This window comes from Micromys minutus, assembly GCF_963924665.1.
Source record: "Micromys minutus genome assembly, chromosome: 19".
Taxonomy (NCBI): domain Eukaryota; kingdom Metazoa; phylum Chordata; class Mammalia; order Rodentia; family Muridae; genus Micromys; species Micromys minutus.
Window position 1 is genome coordinate 12,278,343 of NC_137954.1, and position 25,090 is coordinate 12,303,432.

The window sequence follows — 25,090 nt, forward strand, 5'->3', positions numbered from 1 at the left end:
GCTATTTTATAGGCTATGCTAAAATTTCACTTCATTTCCTGATCCATTACAAGACAACTACATTCTGAAACAGAGAACATCCTGTACCTCAAATCATGTACCAACATGCAAAGCATGCATAGTTAACCGAAGATAATAAAATCCAAGCCACTGGCAGGTAAGGCTCGCAAATTCCTAGCCTTCAGAGACATCTCCTCACCGTTTCTCTTTATGGTTTTTGAGGCAGCATTTCTGTGTAGCCTTATCTGTCTTAGAACTTGCTCTGAAGACTAGGCTGGCCTCTGCCTCCCAAATGCTGGGATTGAAGACATGCACTACCTGCTCTCCTCCCCATTTCTTGTTTCCTCATTCTTCCAGCTTTCTAGACACCCCATCTTGCTTGTTGGAACATATGGACATGTTCCAGCCTCTAGCCTTTTCAATGTCAGATCTCTGATCTGGAACTCTTTCCTCTAGATTATGTGCCCTTGCTTCTTTCAGGTTTCTGCCTAGATAAGAATCCCATCAAAATAGCACTCCGCTCTGGTTACATTCTAGCCCTTGTGTGGTTTTAGTTTTCTTATTATTTTTTTGGGAGGGGGGTTGAGAGGGACGGAGGAGAGACAGAGTTTCTTTATGTAGTGCTAACTTTCCTGAAATTCATACAGACCAGGCTGACTTTGAACTCAGTAGGTCTGCCTACCTCTGCGTCTCCAGTATTGGAACTAAAGGTGTGTGTGACCACACCAGGCTTCTTTTAATAGTCACATGTATTGTTTCTCTTTTTCATTGGAAGGAAAGATTCTTAACTTCTGTATCTATATATTTTTAGTGACTGGCTCTTGGATCACAGTCATGTCATTAAGTATCTGCTTAATAAATGAGTATTTAAACACACACACACACACACACACACAGCACCACCACCACCAACTTTTTAAAAGGTCCGTAAGAGCTTAATTTAAAAACAAAGCCCATAAAATAAACATTATTATACAGATGATGAAGGACTGACAAAACACTGAGCATTAGGCATTTAGGACAGGCAGGTACTTCATAAAAAACCCTTTCATTTGAATCTAGACAGATGGCCAAGGAGTTAAGACTCAGGCTGAATATCCAAGCCCACAGTTGTTTTTAAGTGCAGTTCCAAGGGATCTGATGCCCTCTCTGGTTTCTACACACACTGCGTATTATATACAGTCCACAAGCATACGCTCAGATACATACACATAAGTTGTTTTAAAAAAGCAAAACAGAAGTTTTAATATTACATACTTCTTTTGAGATGGGGTATCATACAGTTGAGACTGGTTTCACACTTCTCAAACTCTAAGTAACTAAGGATGACGGTAAACTTCTGATCCTCCTGCTTCCACTTCCTGAGCGTTGGAATTTACAGGTGTGCACACTAAAATGTATGTGGTGCTGGGCTCACAACCAGGGACTTCTTGAATGCTAGGCAAACACTATTTCAAAATCCCAGCGTTAGCTTAACTTAGGTAGCCAACTTAAATAGTTACATCAACTATTTAACTTTATTCAACTGCAAATGAAGAAAATTGGACTGAGAAAAATAAGTAACTTTTCCCAAGCTTAATAATAGTAAACAACAGTGTGAAAATTTGTATGACTTATTTACTAGATTAGTGGTTTTTGAACTGACTATTCTAGAGTTGCTTTGACTGGCTCCCATGTATATAGAAAAGTTTGAGAAGGATATATCTTTTTAAGTACCTCATTTTCTTTCAGTAACATATATTGAGTAGCTCTCATATGGCAAGCACTATACTAAGAACAGAACACAGCTACAAGCTCAGCTAAAACCCATTTCCTAGCGGATCCTTATTCTATGGTCACGAGGAATGTACATTTAGGAGGATAACTTGTGGAAACTGGTTCTGTCCAACATGGGTGTCCCAGGGGTGAAACTCAAGTTGTCCACCCTAGTGCCAAGCACCCTTACCTGCCGAATCATCTTGTTAGTCCCATTAAGGGGCGGTGGAGTTTGTGTGAGGTACTAATCTACCATTGTTCTATGTTAGGCAGTAAATAATTATGCTCAATTATTATGGGTCAGGAATTACAGTGTATATAGTAAACCCAACTGCATACAATGTAACTATCCATTAAGTATAGTTTAGTATGAAGTAATATTATTTTTACTAAATTTTCCACGAAACTAATTACTCATGCCCATTTCCCCTACTAATAGTCTGTTTAGGGGTCTGATTTATTATTCAATTTCTTGTTTGAGAGTAGAGGGAACTGTGATTATCCAGAAGGGTAAACTATAAGTGAGGTGAGAGTGAGCAAGATGAGAGAGGGGAGGGATGGATGAGAGGCAGAAAACAACTGACAAGAACTAAGGCAAGCTCTTGTCTTCTAGGCCGTGGGAAAAGGATGCATGTCATTCCTCCTATGCACAACACCACTGAAGGCAATGTATTCTTAACATGGTAGAAAGGGGGAAAGGTACATATTGGTTTTTATTCAGAGGGCAGAGTGACTGTATCAAGAAAGACCACTGGAGAGGCATTCTAAATACTAGGTAGAGATAATTATATATAAGGAAATTGATGCTCTAGGAGGAAACACAACTTATACAAGTCATAGCTAATGAAATCATGAGAAAAACTCATGATACATGGTCATAGTGCCTTACTCATTAGAGTTTTTTATCCTTTAATTTAAAAAAATGCTTTTTACAAAGTTATGTATCCTATATTAAAAAAACAAATTAAAAATTCCAGAAAGCTTTTGGGTTTTGGCTCAGAGGAGGCTGCAGTGACTTCCCTCAGTTCATCTAACATGAACCTCTAAAGTCTGACCCTAGTGGGATCAAAGTCCTGTACCTGAGGTACACAGGAGTTGAGGTCTGAGACACACTTGCATTGGCTCCCAAGTTCAGTCTAATGGGTTTGTCTCCAGAGAAGTTGATGGTGACGATGCTGAGGCAACCACTGAATGGAAAGGTCTGAGGGTTGTAGTGAAACTGACCACTCAGGACAGACAGACGGAACTGTACCTCCTGCACAGATCGTCAAATGTTCTAGGCAGAGGAACCACTGTGTAAGTAAAAAGGTATCAGAGAATAAGGATGCTGGGAATTCTAACTGGCTTAGTGTTCTTGAGGTGAAGTATAAACTCATGGAAGAAAAGGAAGCTGGAGACAAGGGAAACGTAGAACTACATCCCATCCGAAAGAGTTAGACCGTGCTTTTCTACCTTCCTAGTGTTGTGCCCCTTTAATACAGTCCCTCATGTTGTGGTGACCCCTAACCACAGAATTATTCCTTTGCTACTTCATACCTGTAACTTTGCTACCTTTATGAGTCATAATATAAATATCTGATATGCAACCCAGACAGGGGTTGTGACCCACAGGTTAAGAACCATTGAGTTGGACATTTATCCTGTAAGACAATGTTTTTCTAGCTGTGGTATACATCAGAAGTACCTGGGGGCATATGGTGTTAATTTGTTTAATTTTCATTTACATGTATGTCTGTGCACAACTTTATGTCATATGTGTGGGTGCACTGGACACTAAGAGGGAGCTGAAGTCACAGATGTCTGTGAGCTGCTTGATGCTGGTGCTAGGAACTAAACCCAGTTCCTCTGGAAGAGTGTTCTTAACTACCAAGCTATCTCTTCAGCCACCCAACAGACCATATATGTAAGCTCCTTAATCCTTGAGCCCTCAAGGCTTGAATGGCTAGGCCCTGCCAAACCCCACCACAACTACTACAGAAAACAACAACAAGAAACCCAAAACAAAAAACCCCTAGGACCAGGCCAAAATATCTCTCCAATCCAAGGCCACCCTGGAAAGCTCCACCCTGAAGAAGCCCTATATATAGTCTTCCTCCTGCTCAGTTCTCTGCTGAATCTCACCTGGGCAGAGGCAGCCATCCTTTTGTGTCTTTCCCAATAAATCTCGTGTGAGGTTTGTTGTGTGACTTTGTGGTATTCCTTAGCTCCTGACTGCCAAGATACATTTCCCCTCAAAGCCATTACAAACTTACAGTATATAAACAACTTGCCTATGCCTACCTACTAAAGACTGTCAAGAAGGTAAGAAATTTTAAGGAACTTTCTCTAAAGTTTGGTAACTAAAGTATAAATGACTGTTTGCTATAGCTACTTTTAAGAAATCAAGTGATGCAGTTTTATGTAGCTGTGATTAGATTAAAGGCAGAACAAACTAGAATAATATTGTAGTATACAATAAAGAAACTAGGCATCATTGGGATAAAAAAGGAATGACATACTCAATTATTTTCTTCTATTACAACACAACTGTTTACCCCTTTAGACAATTTTAGTTCATTTCCAGTTATTTTTATTAGCTTTCTCACAAAAATGTCTTGTCGAAACACTTGCTGCACTGCTGTAACAGTAATTCTAAAGCAAACTTCAGCAGATAGACTGTGAAGACTTTCATGTTCCAGGAGTGCCTCCAACCATGCAAGATACAGCTGCTGCAAAGTAAGAAATGCATGCGTGCACACACCCATGCACACACATGCCAGAGAGAGAGAATGAGAAAGAGAATATTATATTTAGCAAAGCACAAAAAGATGAAAGGCTCTGAAATGAAGAAATAGGAAACCACACAGTAAAAAGTGGACAGACAATGAGCAGACAAGAGGCTGTTGACTCAGAATAGGCTAGTTTGAAATTTCTATGCCTCTGTTTTTAGTTTTTATTACACTCTTACTTTACTGCTTTATTTACTGTATATGAGTGGGTATGCAAAGGTACATATGTGGAGATCAGAGGACCATACTGATATAAATAAATAGACTCTTCCTCATTATAGAATACCAAGTAGTTAATGTAGATGAAATGACAGGAAAAAGAAATCACAATTTTGTGATTATCATAATAAGCAAACACTGAGGGTGTTTTGTTTTGTTTTTGTTGTTGGTTTTTGAGACGGGGTTCTCTGTGTAGCCTTGGGTGTCCTGACCAGGCTGGCCTTGAACTCCTAAGCACTGAGACAGTGTACACCAACACCACCCAGCAGCACTGAGTTTCTGAAGTAATGAAAATAAGTTATTATTATTTTTAATCAAGGAAGGGAATCCTCAACATGTACTAGAACTAGAGAATGGGAATGTAATGAGACTACATATTTCCAGAGTATTTCTCCACAAATTATTGCCTTAACCAAGTGATCACAATATCGCAATGTTGAGGCAAGCCAACATTACATGACTCTGAAGACATTATTCTATAGTATTCTTGCCAGAAAGTAACCAAACCATGAAATCTTTAAAAAATTAATTGGCGTATAACTTTCAAAATCATAAAGGCTGAGGAAGCTTAAGAGAGACACAATAGCTAAATGCAATGTTGGATTTTAGGTAGGAACCTAGATCCACATAGAATAGACAAAGGTTAAATATAAAGGCAGTATTAGGGTGAGTAACAAATTTACTATCTGTTGTAAACTAATCACAGAAATGGATCCATGTTTTACTTTCTGATCTTGATAATAGAAGTGCTTACACAAAGAACAATATACTAAGGCATTCTGTCATAAAGCGAATGGGAACTGTGAAGTCAGTAAGTTTCGGCACAAAGAGACTGCCTACCAAGATGGGAGAATATCTTTGCTAGTTCTACAGCTAACAGGATATCTAGGATATACAGACAACTAAAAGAAAACAAAAACAAACAAAAAAAACTAAATATGAAATCTACAGTGGGCTAACTTAAATGAAAAGATAGCTCTTAAAATGAAATATAAATGACCAATAAAGGTATGAAAGAAAGTTCAACTTCACTAGATATGAGAGAAATGCAACTGACACAGAGATTTTATCTCACCTAAGAATCACAGCCAATAAGAAAACAAACAACAAAAAGATGAATGGGACAAAAACGAACCCTTCCACAGTGTTGATAAAAAACATCAACCACAACCAAATCCAAGAAGAACACATCAGAACGATCAGCCATCATGATCAAGTAGGCTTCATCCCGGGGATGTAGGGAAGCTTTAATATACGGAAATCCATCAATGTAATCCACTATATAAACAAACTCAAAGAAAAAGAACACATGATCATCTCATTAGATGCTAAGAAAGCATTTGGCAAAATTCAACACCCCTTCATGGTAAAAGCCTTGGAAAGATCAGGAATCCAAGGCCCATACATAACATAAAACACAGGGCAAGCCAGAGCAATTAGACAACAAAAGGAGGTCAAAGCGATACATACTGGAAAGGAAGGAGTCAAAATATCACTATTTGCAGATGACATGATAGTGTACTTAAGTGACCCTAAAAATTCCACCAGAGAACTCCCACAGCTGATAAACAACTTCAGCAAAGTGGCTGGATATAAAATTAACTCAAACAAATCAGTAGTCTTCCTCTACTCAAAGGACAAACAGGCTGAGAAAGAAACTAGGGAAACGACACCCTTCACAGTAGTCACAGGTAATATAAAATACCTTGTTGTGATTTTAACCAACCAAGTGAAGGATCTGTATGACAAAAACTTCAAATCTCTGAAGAAAGAAATAGAAGAAGATCTTAGAAGATGGAAAAAATCTCCCATGCTTAGGGATTGGCAAGATTAATATAGTAAAAATGGCCATCTTGCCAAAAGCAATCTACAGGTTCAATCATATACAATTCCCATCAAAATTCCAACCCAGTTCTTCATAGAGTGGGAAAGAACAATTTGCAAATTCATTTGGAATAACAAAAAGCCCAGGATAGTGAAAACTATTCTCAACAATAAAAGAACTTCTGGGAGAATCACCATCCCTGAAGCTATGTTACAGAGCAATAGTGATAAAAACTGTATGGTATTGGTACAGAGACAGGAAGGTAATTAATGGAATAGAATTGAAGACCCAGAAATGAACCCACCTGCATATCTATGGTCACTTGATCTTTGACAAAGGAGCTAAAACCAGACAGTGGAAAGAAAAGACAGCATTTTCAATAAATGGTGCTGGTCCAACTGGCAGTCAGCATGTAGAAGAATGCAAATAGATCCATTCTTATCACCTTGTACAAAGCTCAAGTCCAAGTGGATCAAGGCCTTCCACATAAATCCAGATACACTCAAACTAAAAAATAAAAGAGTGGGGAAGAGCCTCAAACACCTAGTCACAGGGGAAATTTTCCTGAACAGAACACCAATGGCTTATGCTCTAAGATCAAGAATAGACCTCATAAAATTATAAAGCTTCTGTATGGCAAAGGACAGTGTCATTAGGACAAAATGTGAACCAACTACTATCTCTGTTCCAACACGTTCTTTTAAAAGTTCTGCTCCTACCTGGCCATGTTCAGGATCATCCTCATTCATAGCAAGTCTGAGGCAAGCCTGAACTGCGTGGAACCTGGGTGTGGTGCATATAGCACTTGGGAGTTGAGGCCAGCCTGCTGTCTACAGTGAATTCTAGTCCAGCCAGTGTTACACAGTAATACCTAATCCTAAAAATAAGATTTTTCAATTTGTTAAGTATTCAAATAATACATGCTAATCATCTTTCTGTTTAAAAACTTCCTTTAAAAAAATGTATGTGTCTGTCTCTGTGTGTATTTCTGTGTCTCCTAACATTTTAAAACAAATTCTTGTTAAATCTGAAATTTCGAATAAGCAAATCACCTATTTGTATGTCCTGAATCTGAATGGCCATTATACTGCACTAAAAAGATCAGCCTAAGAAAACACGTCTTTTAAGAATCCTCTAGTTTGAGCCACCTAGAATTAAACAGGGGTCTGAAAAACTCAAATGATTGTTCTCTCCCAACTTTACCATCAACTAGACAGAACTCTGGTTAAATCACTGGCATGGTTTTCTTAACCTGCAGAGAAGTAGAAAGAAAGGAGGAGGAAGTCAGAGACAGATAAATTGACACTAGAGGAATCCTCTCCACCCACCTTGAGTTGTTCTTCTGTGAGGAGTTACTATTTAAATGGTAACTTCACTCTAATTTCCTACCAATTTGTCAATCTTCTCTTAGTTCCAGAAGAGGTACCAGTGTGCTTCACTTTTCCTCAGATCAAACCCCTATCCACAGTGATTCATAAAATCTCCGCAGGAGTCTGGAATTTGTACAAAGTGCTCAGACCTCTAATTAATGCATTTAATAGTTGTAAATCTTACTTTTACTTTTGTTTTCAGAATCACTCTTTGAATAGAACAGATGGTCATGGGTATGAAAAGTCAAATATGACTTCCTATGCAACGAATTCTGGAATCCAGGAAGCACAAAGGGACAACCACAGTGACAGAATAAACCATGTTCTAGGAGGCTTGCTTCATACCTCAACTTTTAAAGCCAATTATATTAAAAACTGATATCAATTTTAAATTTTGCCCCATAAAACAAATTAGGATAGAAAAATGTTTAAAGCTGCCTAAAATCAGATCAATAAAATTAAATGTTCAGGATAATGTTGTCTTTTCTATGGCTTTGCATTTTCAGTGCCTCTCCTGCCCCAATCCTTGTGTGTATATGGAGGTAGGAATTACAGTATTCTAATTTGAAAAGAAATAAAAAATGGTAGAAATATCTTTATTCTATTACCATAAAGAAACAAATTCAAAGAGAATCTCAAAAAGAAGACTAGAAAGGTTTTACAGGTTTTACTTATCTTTTCTAATAACCTTTCAGTGAAATATGAGCAGAACTTAGAAAAACTATTAGGTTCACTAAAAAAGCCCTGCAATGCCTGGCTAACCATTATGTACTTAGACCAGACAGTATGCTGAGTAAAAAGAGAATCAAAATTCCAAAATGTCAGTTCTTCTCATCTTCCCACCTGGATAGAAATAAAAACAGCCAGGAGGTAGAGTTCGGTGGACTGCTTTTTTCATGGCCGAAACACCCATTTCCCTTCTCTCAACAAATGTTTTGCTCTAATTTTGACTGAATGGATTCTAAGATGTTAGAATTGTCTCACATGTATAGCTGGTCTTATAGTCACTCCACACGCATGTGTACACACGCATGCATGCACACCCCTAGTTACAGCAGCTTCTCCCATAATCCTTCCCTTTGAGATTAAAAAAATGAATACTAAACAGGCATACTGCTAAGTCCTTCATTCCACTGCACATATCATTCAACGTATCACCTATTGACAAAATGAACTATTATAATCCAGGCTGGCCAGGCACTTGCAAAGTACACCAGGTTGGCCAAACTTACTGTGAACCACCTATTCCTTAATTAAAGAGTTGGGTTTCAGTTTTTACACTACTGAGTTGGAATTCCAAGTCAAACACTTCAAACATTCTGTAAACTTGCCTAAAGAACAAAACCTCCACCTGACACCTTAGAATTCATCCAAGATTAAAGTAAACTATTTAACATTTTGAGAGAAAAAAAATAGTAATACACATAGGACCCCTGTACCATGAAAAGTTATCCTTTAAAGGTGAAGAAAAGCTGGGCATGGTGGCACATGTCTGTAATGCCAACACTTGGAAGACTGAGCAGGAGGATTGCTGTGAGTCTCCTAAGAGCCTGGGTTACAGAGACACTATTTTTTTTTTAAAGTGATCCCCCCCCACTGGAGACTTCATTTCCTGTCCTTTACACAATGACACATTAGACTTCCAATGCTGAGAATGAGGATAGTGAACTTTTGAGCAAAAGGCTTAGTTCTCAGAATTTCTACTGACAGCAAGAACCTGAAATGACTTCTATGCAGTTTCTAGAGCAAGAGAAATTGCATACATTATGTCTATTTCTTTATATAAATGAAGTCCTTAATAGTATGTTTCAGTGCTCTTACAAATCATATACAATACTCAGTAAAATCATTTCTCCAAAGTTTTTATTACATCCTAAGTTGCCTGTTGCCATACTGGTTTTTATTTTAGTTTCATTTTAAGAAAATTTCCTTTCTATGCTACCAGTCCTGGTTCCAATAAACTCAATGCAAATGAGAACAGTGAAGGAAAAATGAAATGTTTCTGAGACAAACAATAATCGGAGAGATTTGTCATCAGTAGAACTGCTTCACAAGAAACACTAAAGAACTATGATACAGTTAGTCATCCAGTTAGATTAGTGAAGGTATAAATTAAAACTTCATCTTTTTTATTTTTTGAGACATCTTAATACACAACTGGACTGCCCTAAAACTTATGGTCTTCTTAAATCTCCACAGAGCTGGCATCAGACAGGAGATACCAAGCTCAGAATCAACTTTCCTTATTCTTAACTGACCAGATAACCATTTGTTCAAAATAATAGTAGCAATGCTGTATTTGATTATGTATGCTGATGTGTACATTACACACACACACACACACACACACACACACACACACACACACACACACACACACACGAGTGCCTACATGTAAGTGACGTGAATGACAACAATAATACAAGAGACAAGCAGGCAAGATTCAGCAATTCTGTCATTATAAGGGATCCAAATTATGTTGTCGAAGCAGTATTATTGAAAATGTGTTTACATTAGCTAAAATGATTAGGACAAACTCCCAAAGCAACCACTAAAAAGTAGGGAAGGAAGTGTAGATGATTTACAAAGAAGAGGAGAAAATATTCTATTAAAACAAAAAGGGGTTGAAAGGGAGAACAAGATAAAAGTGGGAACAAAGAATGAGCAACAATAACAAACTCAGTATATAGTTATCCAACTATAGTAATAATCACTGCAAAAGAATGTTATATAAACACTTAGCAAAAGATAAGAGAGCATGAGGGTGTAGCTCACGGTAAAGCATTGCCTCTAGGGAAGAGCACCCAGGTTTAATCCCTAGTAATTAAAAAAAAACTCTATGTCTTAGAAGAAACGTGTTAAATGTGAAGTCATAATATAGATATTGAGGAAAGTGAATTTAAAATACTATCTTAAAGAAACTGAATCAGGGGCTGGAAAAATAAGCGCTCAGCACTGGCTGCTCCTCTAGGACCTTGGTTCAATTCCCAGCATGCACATGGTGGCTCACAACAGTTTGTCAGTTCCAGGGGTCTCTGCTGGTCTCTGTAGGCACCAGACATACAAGTGGTACACAGACATACATGATGGCAAAACAGTCATACACATAAAATAACATCTAAGAGAAACTGAATCAACAATTAACTGTCTAAAACAGAAAACACAAAGTTCAGATAAGTTTGCTGGTAAAGTCTAGTTAAAACATTTAGGAAAGAAATTGATTAAATTCTCTAAAATCTCTTCTAAACTATATAAGTAAAGAACACTTTCTAACTCATTCTATGAGGCTAGTATAACCCTAACACCAAAATCGGACATAAGAAAATAGCAGATCAATATTAACTATGAAAATAAATGGAAATATCTTCAACAAAAGTTAGCTAAAAGAATTATAAACCATGACCAAGTGGGATTTATTCTAAGTATGCAATGCTGACTCAATATCTGAAAATTAATTAGTGTAATCCATTACATCAGTGGGCCTCCAAGAAGCACTGCGTGATCAAACGATGTAAGAAGATGACAAATCCAAGGTTCATATGTGATAAAAAAAAAAAAAAAAAAAAAAAAAAAAAAAAAAGCAACAAACAAACTCTCCCTGTAAACTAGAAAAAGGAGCCCAAATTGATAAATATCTAAAACAACAACAAAAGAAACCCTGACAAATATCAACCTTCATGGGTGTCAGTTCTTGGCTTCACCTATGGAGTCAACAGAATCCCCATGAAAAGTCTACCAAGTAATCAGGTGTGTTCAGCTCAGAGGGTTGCACTGTACAACAGGATAGCTATGAATGTGGGCTCACGCAGGACTGGTATTTACTTCAAAACACCATGAGAACTTTTTGCGTTTTTTGTAAATCAATTGTACAGTTCCCAAGAGAGTGAACTTTGTAAATGACAGCACCATGCCTATGTCAAAAGGTTGGATGTTCCTGGGTGGATGCAAAAGATCTATAGTAGTTAATACAATCCCGAAAGAAATGAATAAAATCAGGCAATTGTATACAATACTACAATAATAGAAAGGAGTGGGGTACTGGAAAGAACAGTCAACTGGACCAGTGAGACAGAACAGAGAATCCAGAAATAGATTCACACAAATATAGACAGCTGATCTTTGAGACAGGAGGAAGACCATTCTCAACATTTTTTTCTGAAATCTGAAATCATTTAAAACACACACAAGGAAGAAGATGGAAGATTTGGAGCTGGATTTGGATTAGGAGCAAGGGCATCTGTTCTTGCAGTGGACCGAGACTTGATTTCCTGCACATACATATTGGCTCATATGTAACTCCTTGTGACTCCAGTCCTTAGGATCTGACACCCTCTTCTGACTTCCATGGGGACCAGACAAGTATGTAGTACACATACATGCACATAGGCAGCTGCACACACATAGACAAGCAAAGCATTGGGCAGCTTTACAGAAAACAGTGTGCTGGGTGTGCTGATGTACACCTTTAGCACTCAGGAGGAAGAAGCAGGCAAATCACTGTGAGTTGGAATAGTTCCAGACCAGCCAAAGCTATATAGTGAGGCATTTTTTTTAAGTGTAAGAATATACATTTAGCATTTTAAGAATAAGTAATGTCTATTCTAACATCATAAGCACTCAACAATTACTCAAACTTTAAACAGACAAAACTAAACAAAATAACTTTAATGTTTTAAAGTAAACAAAGTATAGCCAGATGCTGTGTTTTTATATTTTACCAATAATTAAATACACCCCCCACCCAAATTACAGGAAATAAAACAGGCATGAGTTCTGTTAGCCAAAAAATCATCTCAATTATATACAGATTTCACAACCCAGGGGTTAATATATATTAGGTAATTCCCCAATCAGCTGTACTGCCAGGACAGCTAACCTTTCCTTATGATACACCCCTTTACTCTGCTGTTAATAAACATAAGCAAAACTTTTATTCAAAACTCTTCTGAAAATTTCCCTTTTCAGCTATTGAGATGGCTCACTGCAATTAAAGACACTCACAGTCAAGCCTCACCATTTGGATTAAGACATGGGAGAATGTGGATTAAAACTGCTTCTTGAAAAACATGGGAGAACATGGGTCAATGAGAGCATTCTAGTGAGAAGATTTAGATTTCTCATCATTTGGGAAGCTATTGGAGATTATCTGTATCAGTGGTTTTCAACCTTCCTAATGTTGGGATCCTTTGATATACTCATGTTGTGATAATCCCCACCATAAAATTATTTTCATTACTACTTCATAACTGTAATTTTGCTACTGTTATGAATGGTAAATACCCGATATACAAGATATCTGACCCCTGTGGAGGTCATGACCCACAGGTCAAGAACTACTGATCTATATGATGATCCTGAGATACCACTTTTAAATGTCCAACTTAGAGATGAGCACCAAAAGAGACATTACATGATATCCTAAGCCTCCTAAATCAGGACAAGACTTCACCTTTAAAGAAAAAACAAAAAGTGCTCAGTGCTAGTTCACACCTTTGATCTAGATATGCTAGAGACTGGGGTGGGAAGATTTTGAGTTCAACTCAGACTGTGCAGAGTAAGACATTGTCTAAAACCAAGCAACCCACATTTAAAACAACCTAAGTATATTAAGTCAAAAAGTATAGAACAACAACCTAATTTTAAAAAATTATCTGTACTCTGCCTGAACATATGTCTGTGTACCACATGCTTGCCTGTGGTCCACAGAGGTCAGAAGAGGGCATCAGATCTCCTAGAAACTGGGACTCTGGATGGTTGTGAGCCACTATGTAGGTGCTAGGAATCAAACCTGGGTCCTCTGCAAAAGCGAGTGCTCCTAACCACTGAGCCATCGCTCCATCCCTAGAAACCTAAAAGTTTATGAACAAGTAGTTATATTAAAGCATGCATGGGAATACAAATTTTCTGGGAGTTTCATCATATACCTCTTTAAACATAATTATTCAAACCAAAATATAAACAACTGATTATTTGGTAGCTGTGTATGTTTTATACTTTATATCATGTTTTATACTTAAAAATAAAAATTTTGGGAAAGCCCAAAATGTAGAAAGCCTAATATATGGATATGCTCAGGAAGCGAAAACACTTTCAATAAAAAAAGCAGAACTATGTTGTGCTCCCAATGAACTGTGCAAACACAATCACGCGTACAAGAAAATAAAATGTTAAATGTAGTAATTTCTGAATAAGATTGTTTCATTTTTCTACTTTGAACATTACTGTGTTAATATTAGTATAAGAAAAAAGCAAACCATAAAATGTAAACTTATCTGGTGAAAATATACATTCCAATTGAATTTGTAAGACTATTTTTCTTTAGATTCTGAAAAGCTAGCAAAATGGCTTAGTGTGTAAAGGTATTTGCCACCAAGCTCAAAGATTTGAGTTAGCTCCCCCAGATCCATATGGTAGAAAAGAAACCTGATTCTCAAAAATTGTTCTGATACCCTGCCCCCAACCCCACACACAAATAGATAAATTTAAATTTTCTTAAAAAGATCAGACCATGTTAGCTGTCCTAGTTAGGATTCCTCTGCTGTGATAAGTACCATGACTAAAAGCAACTTGGAGGGAGAAGGGTTTATTTCTCCTTAGAGAGGAAAGTCAGGCCAAGAACTCAAGGAAAGAACCTGGAGGGAGGAACTGAAGCAGAAGCCAAGGAAGAAGGCTGCTCACTACTCTGTCTGCTCTAGCTTGTTTACTTTGCTTTCTAACATACCCCAGGATCACAGGCCCAGGGATGGCATCCTCCTTCCTGCCAGTAGACCAGGCCCTCCCATATCAGTCACTGTCTCATTGACTTGCCTACAAGCAATGTGATGGAAATATTTTCTCAACTCTCCTTTTCCTAGATAACACTGGCTTATATCAAGTTGACCAAAAAGAAAAAAAAGAGAGAGAAACACAGTTCATTTAAATTTAAATTAGTCTCAAAGCCATACAAGTCAAAAGATTTAACACAGCTTTTAACTTCTAATTTTAAATATTTAGGAGCTAAATCCCAGCCTTGGAAATATCTTTAGTTTTACATTTCTGAAGACAGTTTAAGTTTCTATTTCTAATAATGTGTCATCAGAACAGGTAATAGTCATGTCCTGCAGCAGATGGAGTTATCACTTGGTAAATCTTCATAGCAAATCTTAATTTATATTGCCAAGAGAAACTGTATAAAGGATTACTTCAGAGTGTAGGGAATGGTAGAAACAGGGCAGAACATAATGTTTCTGTAACGCTGTAATAAAAGTTACACATGAAGAAATATAGAACACTGTTGAGAAACCAAAGACCTGCACAGACAGATGCGCAACATAAATACATTAGAAAACGCAGTATTTTGAAAGTTCTCTGCGAACTAAACTAGGCAGTCGAGGTAATTACAACCAACATTAAAAGAAAATGGCATTTTTAAAAACAGACATTAATAAGATAGACCTAGGATGTAGCTCAGTGGTTCAACTCTCAACATCACAAAAAGTAAATCAGTAAATCAAACAAGGGGATTCTAAAATGTATATGATCAAAAAATAGTCAAAACAATCATGAAAAGATTGAAGAATTTATGCTACCTGACTTCAAAATAATTATATTTAAAACAATACTGGCAAAATAGAATAGGGAATTATGATATCATTGTAATAAGAGTCCATGAATTAATCCACACATATAATCAAATCATTTTCAAAACAAGGAAGTCAGGTAGGTAAAGAAGAAAGTATTTCCTGAAAAATGTTGAAATAATTAGACATGAAGGAAAGGAGAGCTTCAATTTCCACACTGTACCATAATAAAAAAATAATAATTTAAAATAGATCATAGCATGAAATGTAAGAAAAGTTATAAAGCTCATACAAGAGAAAATCAGAAATATATTTTCAACTTTGATATAGGAATTTATTAGGACACAGAACATGCCTATAGTCAGAAAAGTAAAAGTTAACAATCTTGATGGAGTACATTATTAAGAGTATTTAAAAGGTAAGCAGGCACAAAGTGGCACACATTGTTAATCTTGGCACTCAAGAGGGCTGAGACCATGAATATGAAGCTATCCTGGGATACATGGTGAGTTCCTGTCACAAAATAAGTAAACAAAAGCAGGAGAGTACCAAATTAAGAGAAAATATTTCTGGATAAATAACATAAAAAACTGTTACAAGCCAAAAGGAAAAGAAAGCTGAATGTCTTAGAGTTTCTATTCCTGCACAAACATCATGACCAAGGAGCAAGTTGGGGAGGAAAGGGTTTATTCATCTTACACTTCCACAATGCTGTTCATCACCAAAGGAAGTCAGGACTAACTCAAACAGGTCAGGAAACAGGAGCTGATGCAGAGGCCATGGAGGGATGTTACTTACTGGCTTGCTTCCCCTGGCTTGCTCAGCCTGCTTGCTTTCTTATAGAACCCAGGTCTACCAGCCCAGGGATGGCACCTCCCACAATGGGCTGGGCCCTCCCCTTGATCACTAGTTAAGAAAATGCCTTACAGCTGGATCTCATGGAGACATTTCCGCAACTGAGGCTCCTTTCTCTGTGATAACTCCGGTTTGTGTCAAGTTGACACAAAAACAGCCAGTACAATTGACCCCTTGTCAACCTGACACACAAACACATCACTATTAAACCTCAACCCTTACTTTCTTATTGATCCCCAAGACCTAAATAAACCTTAAGAGTCCCACAGTCCTTACAAATTCTTACATATTAAGATTGCAATCCCTTTAAAATATCCAGCCTCTTTTAAAAATCAAAGTCTTTTTACAATTTAAAGTCTCTTAACTGTGGGCTCCACTTCTTCCTTCAAGAGGGAAAAATAGGAAACAGTCACAATCAAAAGCAAAATCAAACTCTAATTGTCCAATGTCTGGGATCCACTCACGATCTTCTGGGCTTCTCCAAGGGCTTGGGTCACTTCTCCAGCTCTGCCCTTTGTAGCACACACCTTGTCTTCTAGGCTCCACCTGCCTGTTCTCCACTGCCATGGTCACCCCATGGCACTGAGGCTGCACTTTCACCAATGGCCTTCCATGACCTCTCACAGTGCCAAGCCACATCTGCTCTTCATGGCCCCTTCATTCCTTCAAAACCAGTACCACCTGGGTGACTCTTACACATTTCTAAGTCCAGCCACAGCTAGAGGTACAGCTTTGGCTACCTCTGGAGCACAGTTTCTTTGTGCTCTCAGAAAACACTTCCTAGAAGATTTCACCTCAATGATGCTGGTCTCTTCTTAATCACCACTAATTTCTTAGCTCCAGTTGACCAGCATCTTTAGTCCCAGTAATGCAAAGGTTTTGCTTTAGTGTCCATGTTAATCACAGCTGATTCTTCAGCCCCAGCTAACCAAAACCACAGAATCTTCACAATCAAAATAGTAACAGTCTTTAAGCTTCCTTCTGAAATTTCACAAGCCAGGCCTCCATCTTCTGCACTGTTCTTAACATCCTTCTTGCAGAGGACCCAAGTCCAGTTCCCAGTACACACATAGTGGTTCACAACCATTTGTAACTCCAATACTAGGGGATTGAATGCTCTCTCTGACCTCCGTGGGCACCAAACACAAACATGGTGCACATACATGTTTACTCATACACATAAAACATTTACAGATATACAAGTTTTAAATGCCTTTAAATGTCAGTTGTACACTGCTTGCCTGACGATGAATTCTATCCCTAGCACATTATACTCGTTAAGTATTTAATTCAGTAATTCAGTGTTGTTTGATAGACTTGACATTTTTTTGCAAGTCCACAGTGACTGATATAGACAGCATTTTCTTCAGCACTCCTAAGAAGATATAGTTTCCTAAATATACATGATTTTCATTTCTTGTCACAGTTGCTTCACCACAGGTAACATCCCCATAACTTCTGCCTGTATTAACTGAATCAGACCTACATAGGTTTTTTTATGTCCAGCTTTCTTTTTTCTTAGTGAAGATGTTATCTTAAAGGTTCATTTATGTTATTACACCTATTGATAACTCTTTTTTTATTGCTAAGTAATAATCTATTGATGTATGTACAGATGACCTGAAATAGATTTCTTAATACAGCTCCCAATAATGGGTGACTGCAATACTTCCAGTTTGAGACTGTGAACATTTCTGCAGAAGTCTTTTTTCCTATAAGACCGTAGCCCAGGCAAGACCCTGAACAAACAAACAAAAATTCAGCCCATTACTAAATTTATATGCCCAGTTTTCACCAGGTATCACCATTTTGACTCAGGGGCATACACAATAAGGTATCAATCAAGAAGGATCTACTAAATCTTAGTGACTTTTTTTTTTCTTACCAAATAATTGTCTTTCTTTCCAAACCCAATCTCCTTACTTCTTTTCAACCTTAGTTCTATCTTAGTCTCTTTGAACACCTGGCTTCCTCAGTTACATTCTCTAGTAATTCCTCTTGTACCTTGGCATTCTGTTTTGGAGAAAAGAATGCTTATCTCTGACTTCTCCATATGCCTAGTTCTGACTAAAGCAGAGAAACTGTGCATTGTATTGCCTGCAAAAAAAAAAAAAAAAAAAAAAAAAAAAAAAAAAAAAAGAATTAAAAAAAAAAGCTAATTAGTGATGTGCTTTAAGGATTCATTTATTAAAATAGCAATAAGAACACAGGATGATGCTTTAAAGATCATGTAACCTGAATTTTCTGATACTTCACAAGCTTTTCCAGATGGACTTGGGGTTGGCAAAGATTTCAAGACAGCCTAAAACTGTGTCATATGGCTGTTAGCATTCACTCTTATGCAGATCTGTAACAAGCTGGACAAAGAGAAATACAAAAAAATGTACAGTTTGAGGAGGACGTGAGTACCTGTTAATATAATGGAGCTAAAGAGATAAAAGTGGAAAGAAAAACCTGATATTAAATGGAATAAAGGGAGTGGTGACCTCAGGGAAAACCCCCACCCAGCTAAGCTTCCAACTTGTGAAAAGGAATTAAAGGAAAGCTTAAGCAATGAATGAAACCATCGACAACAGAAACATTGGCTGATGTATTAGCTATTGAAGAGGGAGCTGAGTTCCAACCCCATTAAGCAGTAGAATTTAGCAGCTTCAGCACATGGTTCTGACTTTATAGGAAAGGATACAAGAAAGGTACAATCTCCTTTCGGGAAAGTGGCTGAGGCCAAGTGTGTCAGGTTATGTCCTTGCATGAAGGCCAAGAAAGACTACTGCATGGATTGTTTTTTTTTTAAGCATCATGGTACTGCTATAAGCCTATGGAGGCCAAGGAGATAGGCTCCTATTGTTAAATGCTTAGTCACTAGTAGTGAAACTGGAAGGGTTAGGTTAGAAAGTGTGAACTTGTTGGAGGTTTCAAAAGCCCTCACAAGGCTCAGCATCTCTGCCTGCTGCCTGTGGGTCAGGATGTAGCTCTCAGTTGCTTCTCTAGCACTATGCCACCATGCTCCCCATCATGATAATGGACTAAGCTTCTGAAACTGTATGCAAGCATTCAATTAAATGTTTCTTTCACAAGTTGGCTTGGTCATGGTGTTTCTTCACAGGCAGGTCTCCGAGTTTGAGGTCAGTCTGGCGCATGGAACAAATTCTAGGAGAGCCAGGGCTACAAAGAGAAGCCCTGTCTTAGAACACAAACAAGCAAACAAGCAAAAAAGGGTAGAAATAAAGAAGCACAAGGAACTACCAAAACATTTATGATAAGATACCAGAATTTATTGTTAAATGTTCATTGTTGTTTTTACCAATGACTTAACAGAATGAGTACAACCTCCATAGAAATGCTTGGCTTTGCTTATTTAATCTATGGCACTAGTCGTAACAAACTGTTGGACAATTAAATAAATAGTACACAAGACCAAAGCCTTAAAAAGTCTTCAGTCTATGAAGTTTCAAGTGTTCATTTAAAATTCACAAGCTTTAGTCTGTAGGTCATCCAGTTTTTAATGTGTTAAAAAGAATTTAAACAAACATGTTAAAGTGATTAGCTAAAGTCAACCTGATCTATATAATAAGTTCCAGTCCAACCTGGGCTACAAGATAAGATTCTGGATAAAAAAGAAAAGCCCAAGAACAATAGAACAAGGACTACACTAACAGAAAGGACCCAAAGTGTTAAAGGCATAGAGACAAAGTAAAAAAGCTTTGCTACTAGAAGTTGCAGTGATAGAGGAGAAGTTACTGTTTTTTTTAACAGGTTAAATTTCAGTTTGGGATTCTGAAAAAGTTCTGGAAAAGGACAGTGTAACAGTTACACAATAACATGACCGTATTTAATGCCCAAAGTTAACAACTTAATGCTTTAAATGGCTACAGTTGTATAAAAGGGTAAACATTTTAAAATGGGGGGGGGTGTGCTAGTTTGCTGGTGGCAGCATAGGAAAGTGGTAAGAATACAAGAGTTAGTCTACCTAGTTTTAAACCTGTTTACTATAGGTGTGTAGTCTTTGAGAAAGTAACTTATTATCCCTGCTTATTTTCTCAACAGAACCTTCTTCATAGAAGCATAAATAATTCAACAAACAGGAAGCACTGAAAGTAGTACACAGTATTTAGTAACAGTTTTTAATTATAATTAAAATTTTGTGAGTCAAGGCCTCAGTATATAACCTAAGCTAGCCTTAATGCCCCTGTCTTTGCTTCTCATATGCTCTGATTTCAATGTAATGCTTTGTCCTGACTTCAAGCACACAAATTAGACTTTGGCTTTGTGCTAGGTATCAAACCCAGGCTCTTATATGTTTGGTGACTGCTCTCCCACAGCTGTATCTTTAAACTTTTTTTTATGAACTTTAGGTCAAATGTCTGTAGAACCTTAAAAGCCCTTCAGCAAAATTATTCCTTTTGTTTTGTCTTGGGGCAAAGTCTCATTATGTAGACCCCCTCAAACTCAGTATCCCCCCTCTCACATACAGGCTGTTACTACACTTAGCTCCTCAAAATTCTCAAGGTCAGTAAGAAATAACAAATGAAAATCAGTAATCTACCCCAAACTTCCCATTTAATAGGTAATGGAATTAAGAATTCCAAATAATTAGCCTGAAGTTACATATCTTACTCCATTAATATTACCTTTCCTAAAGAAATAAGAGTTTGGGACTAAGATCAGTATTGACATTCAATGACTTTCAATCTAAAGCCAACAAAGCAAATGCGTCCCAGAATCTGTCATCCTTGTTTCTAGTCCACAAACATTTATTTATTTGGAGAGAGTCAAAACTCAGCAAAAAAACAAAACAGCAAAAAAAAAAAAAAAAAAAAACCCAACGTAATCATCCTCAAAGATAACAGTTAAAAGCATCTAGCCAGAAAACAAAGTGTTAAAAATCGTGAAGCCACAATCAAAAGATGCCTAACACTCACTCCACTACTGTCTGCCAGACACTAAGTGAATGACCCCAGTGAGACCTGAGTCAAAAGTCTGTGTGGAACAGTAAGTAGAACCAATATTCACCACAGAGAAACACAAGTGAGCAGCAGTCCAAACACCACAAAATGTCTGATGAAAAATCACTTACAAAGCTTTGTAGACATTTTGTACTTACTTCAACTGGTGTCTGGAAAAACCCAACCAAGAGTTTTAAAGGGTGTCTTATTTTGCCACCTCCCCAGGGTTCTACTTAGAGAATTCGGATTTTACTTTATTTTTTATGTGGTCTGATGGTTCTTCAGGTAGGCTCTCAATGTGTAGTCCAGGTTGACCTGTACTTCACGTCAATCTTCCTGCCTCAGCCTCCCAAGTGCAAACTACAGACTTGATCCACCATGTCTGGCTCCTGAACCCAGCTCTAAAAGGATAATCACCACCTACAAGTGAAATGTCTCCTTTTCCCAGTCTACACTGCTAAAATCCTGCTCGTCCTGTGGAAATTGAAATACACGATGCACATGTATGAAAAGATCATGATGAGACCTAGTATTATGTATAATTAATACATGATGATAAAATGCTGTCTTTAAAAGGAGTATTATTCAACCTATTAAAAGGTTCCACTTTATACTGGCAGCTTCCACAGATTCCCCCACTGACGTCTCAATGTAGAATCAACCTTTTCTTTGCTGCCTTATGCTACACAATCCTCAACCACACAGTTACCGACATTCACTTCTGACCCTCCCTCTCAGAAGACATCCGACACTCCGCCCCTCACGTATTGAGCACCTCAGGGATAGGCAGGGGGCTACCAATTTTGCATACGTTTTCTTATTCAGTCTTCTTGACCACAGGCTAGAAAGGTAAACAGGTGGCGCACTGCTGCTTACCGGTAGGGAACTACTGCATAGTTAACGGCTTGCTTGTCTACTACCACGTAGCTAGCCTATTCTGCGCATGGAATGTTAGTTTACTGTTTTAACGCGCTGTTTCCACCACTCAAGTATTGTAGAAGTGTCTCCCACTATACCTGAGTAGGTTTCCGTGCTCTTACGAACACAACACCACCATTTAATAATCGAATCATGCCTCACCGCAGCCTGCTACCTTTATAATTCCTTTAGGGGGGGACTTTGCCTACTTGGGCGGCTCTCCACTTCTCCACCAGAAATGCTGCAGGCAGCATCCACCCCTAACTGTTCTTCCCACAAAATGTATGAAATGCAACATACAGGAAACATGCAACTCATATCATTTCCCAAAGCTCCTAGGCACATGTTTATACCAACGTAAGGATCAAGCAGTTTCCAGTTCACACAGCGGGGCCGTCCTAAGACAACGTCTGAATAAGAAAAGGGTATCTTTCAGGCGTCTTAAAACGGACGCATCCCAACCAACATGATTAGGCAGCCTTCCCTCTTTCTGCCGTCCTCCACTGAATTGCAGTTTGGATTTCCGGCGGGAATGTACAAGGAAAGATGAGATGGAGCTAAAAAGCACAGGAGCAATTACTTTGCCGGCTTAATTAGAAGACACAGAAGGCGCCCCGCCTTTCTAAATCTCTGCAGTGAACTCATCTATGAAGGCGGGCAGGGCACGGAAGCTAGAACAATCCCGCATCCAGCCGCCGGTTTCTGCGGCTACCGGGGGCCAGTTCCTTTCTACCCGCGGTGCCCGGCCACCCGCGCCCTAGCGCGGAGCAGCAGCCGGCCGCACCTCCCCAGGCGGCCCCAGGTCTCATTGTCTGCACAGTGCAGCCCCGAGGGGCGCGGGGTGCAGCCCAGGCCCCGCCGACCCCTACCCACCGCGGGCCGCCTGGCCCGGCTCTGCCCGACGCCGAGAGCCGGGCAGGCAACGACCCCGCCCCGGGCTGCAGCCGCCCGCGCTCGCCCGGAGGGCAACGCTGGGCGCTGGGAAAAATGGAGACCGCAGCGCCTCCCGAGCACCCAGATCTCTCCTTTTCCCCGGACCTCGAGGGCCAGGCGGCGGAGCACTCACCGCGGCAGCCCCTCGGCCCTCCCGGAGCCCCGCGCTAGGAAGCAGCTGCTCGCGCCCTCCAGCCGCCGCCGCCGCCGCCGCCGCCTCGCCTGGCGCGACGCTCCTCTCCCGATCGCTGAGAGCGCCCGCAGCTCCCGCGGCGCGCGCTCCGTGACTGACTGACCGACCCAGGGAAGAGCGGGCGTCGGCGGGGGGACTGGGCGGGGCGGCCGCAGAGCCCCGCGGCTCGGCTCTCAGAACCCGCGCGTCCGGCCCCGGCACGCAGGGCGGGGCTGAGGGCCGCGCGGCCCGAGGGCGGACCGACTCGCGCCCGGCCGCGCGCGCTCCCCGCCACGGCCGCCGCTCACTTCCGGCGCAGCGGGCCGCGCGCCTCTCCGCATGCGCGCACGCGCGCGCCCCTCGCGGCCTGACCAGCCGCCCCCCGCCCCCCACACACCGGCCGCCCCTCCGGCGCCGGGGCCGCACCCAGCCGCGGCCGTCCTCCGCGCCCTGCCTTTCCTGCGCGCGTCCGTGTGAGCCGCCTCCAGGAACCAATGAATCAGAGAATGAATGAGCGGAGAGGAAAATCCCGCCGCGGTCCCGCCCGCCGCGGCCCTTCCCGGGAAGCCTCCCCAATTGCTCCGGTCCGAGGGGGTCTGGAGACTGAGGGCGGACGAGCAGACCGGTCTCGGCTGTGCGCCTTTGCCTGCCGGATCCTCGGTCTCCAGAACCAACCCGGGGCTTCCTCGGGCACTCACCGACTATTGTTGAAATCTGGGGGCACTGCCTTAGGAAATCCCATTTTAGCTTAAAGTCTGCAGTATCGCGCAATGTATGGGAAGCTTCAGGAACCAGACATTATTCCATTCATCTTTACCTTTCCACGCCAAAGCCTGTTCATCTGTGTCCCTGGTTTCTCTACTTAATGTCTTCGCAGCAAGGGTGTTGGCAATCTTTCCTGAGCCCTGAGCTATGTTCCCCTGAGTACTACATTTAAAATACTGAGAGTTTGATTCCAAGCTCTAAATTACTTAAAAGCTGCTTATTTTAATGCAGGTTTGACTTAGGCAGACTTAGATTTCTTTCGATCTACGTCCTTATTATGACCTTCATGTAAAGTTGATCAAAGGAAAGGAAAGGTAGTATTAAATTACCTTTGCTTGGCTATATACTTCGTTAGCATTAAAGAAATTAAACTACGGTCTGGAATTGGCTGCATTGAACGCTCAGCATTTTTCCCCCATGTCGTTTTGTCCGCTCTTTAACCGTTTCTGTAATTTGATTTAAAAAAAAAAAAAAATCACGTATTTCTGAAATTCTGGCGATCTTTCTAAGAATGACTATTCATTTCTCTATTCTAGGATCAAATCCCAGTTTGACTAATTGCATTCTACTTCCTGATACTCTAGGAGATTTCCAAGTGGTTTCAGTCTTCTTAGTGGTCTTTCCAAACTGCTGCACAATCTGTTTCAAACTGGCATTTAGAACTGTCCAGTACAGTTATTTGGCTGTTTCACACTTGAGATATTTGTACTTTAGCAAATAAATGCATTTTTTGTATTTTAAATTTAGCAGGTACTTCAGTAATCTCGTGTAAAATAGCATCATTTCATAAACTAAAAATGGGGGAAGTGGCCAGTTCCCATGACCTCTCTTCCTTGTTGAATTCAGTCATCATTTGTTACTTTTAATTATTTCAGCACACTATATTCTCTTAATGAATACCATAGCATATCCATTTTATACCCTGTGCAGTATCTACTGTAGACCTTTGTATAAATGACAAATGCTTTGACATTTTTAATCAACAATGCATATAAATGTTGTCTG

At 39.6% G+C, this 25,090-nt stretch overlaps 1 protein-coding gene across 7 annotated transcripts in view; it reads right to left on the minus strand.

Moving 5' to 3' along the window:
• Positions 1-23,561, minus strand: part of RAPH1 (Ras association (RalGDS/AF-6) and pleckstrin homology domains 1) — a 69,341-nt gene extending 45,780 nt beyond the window's left edge. For all 7 annotated transcript variants that reach the window (XR_013975446.1, XR_013975447.1, XM_080933476.1 and 4 more), the window contains exon 1: positions 23,282-23,561. The gene's annotated coding sequence lies outside the window, so the exon portion shown is untranslated. The remainder of the gene's footprint in view (positions 1-23,281) is intronic.
• Between the last annotated feature and the right edge of the window lie 1,529 nt (positions 23,562-25,090).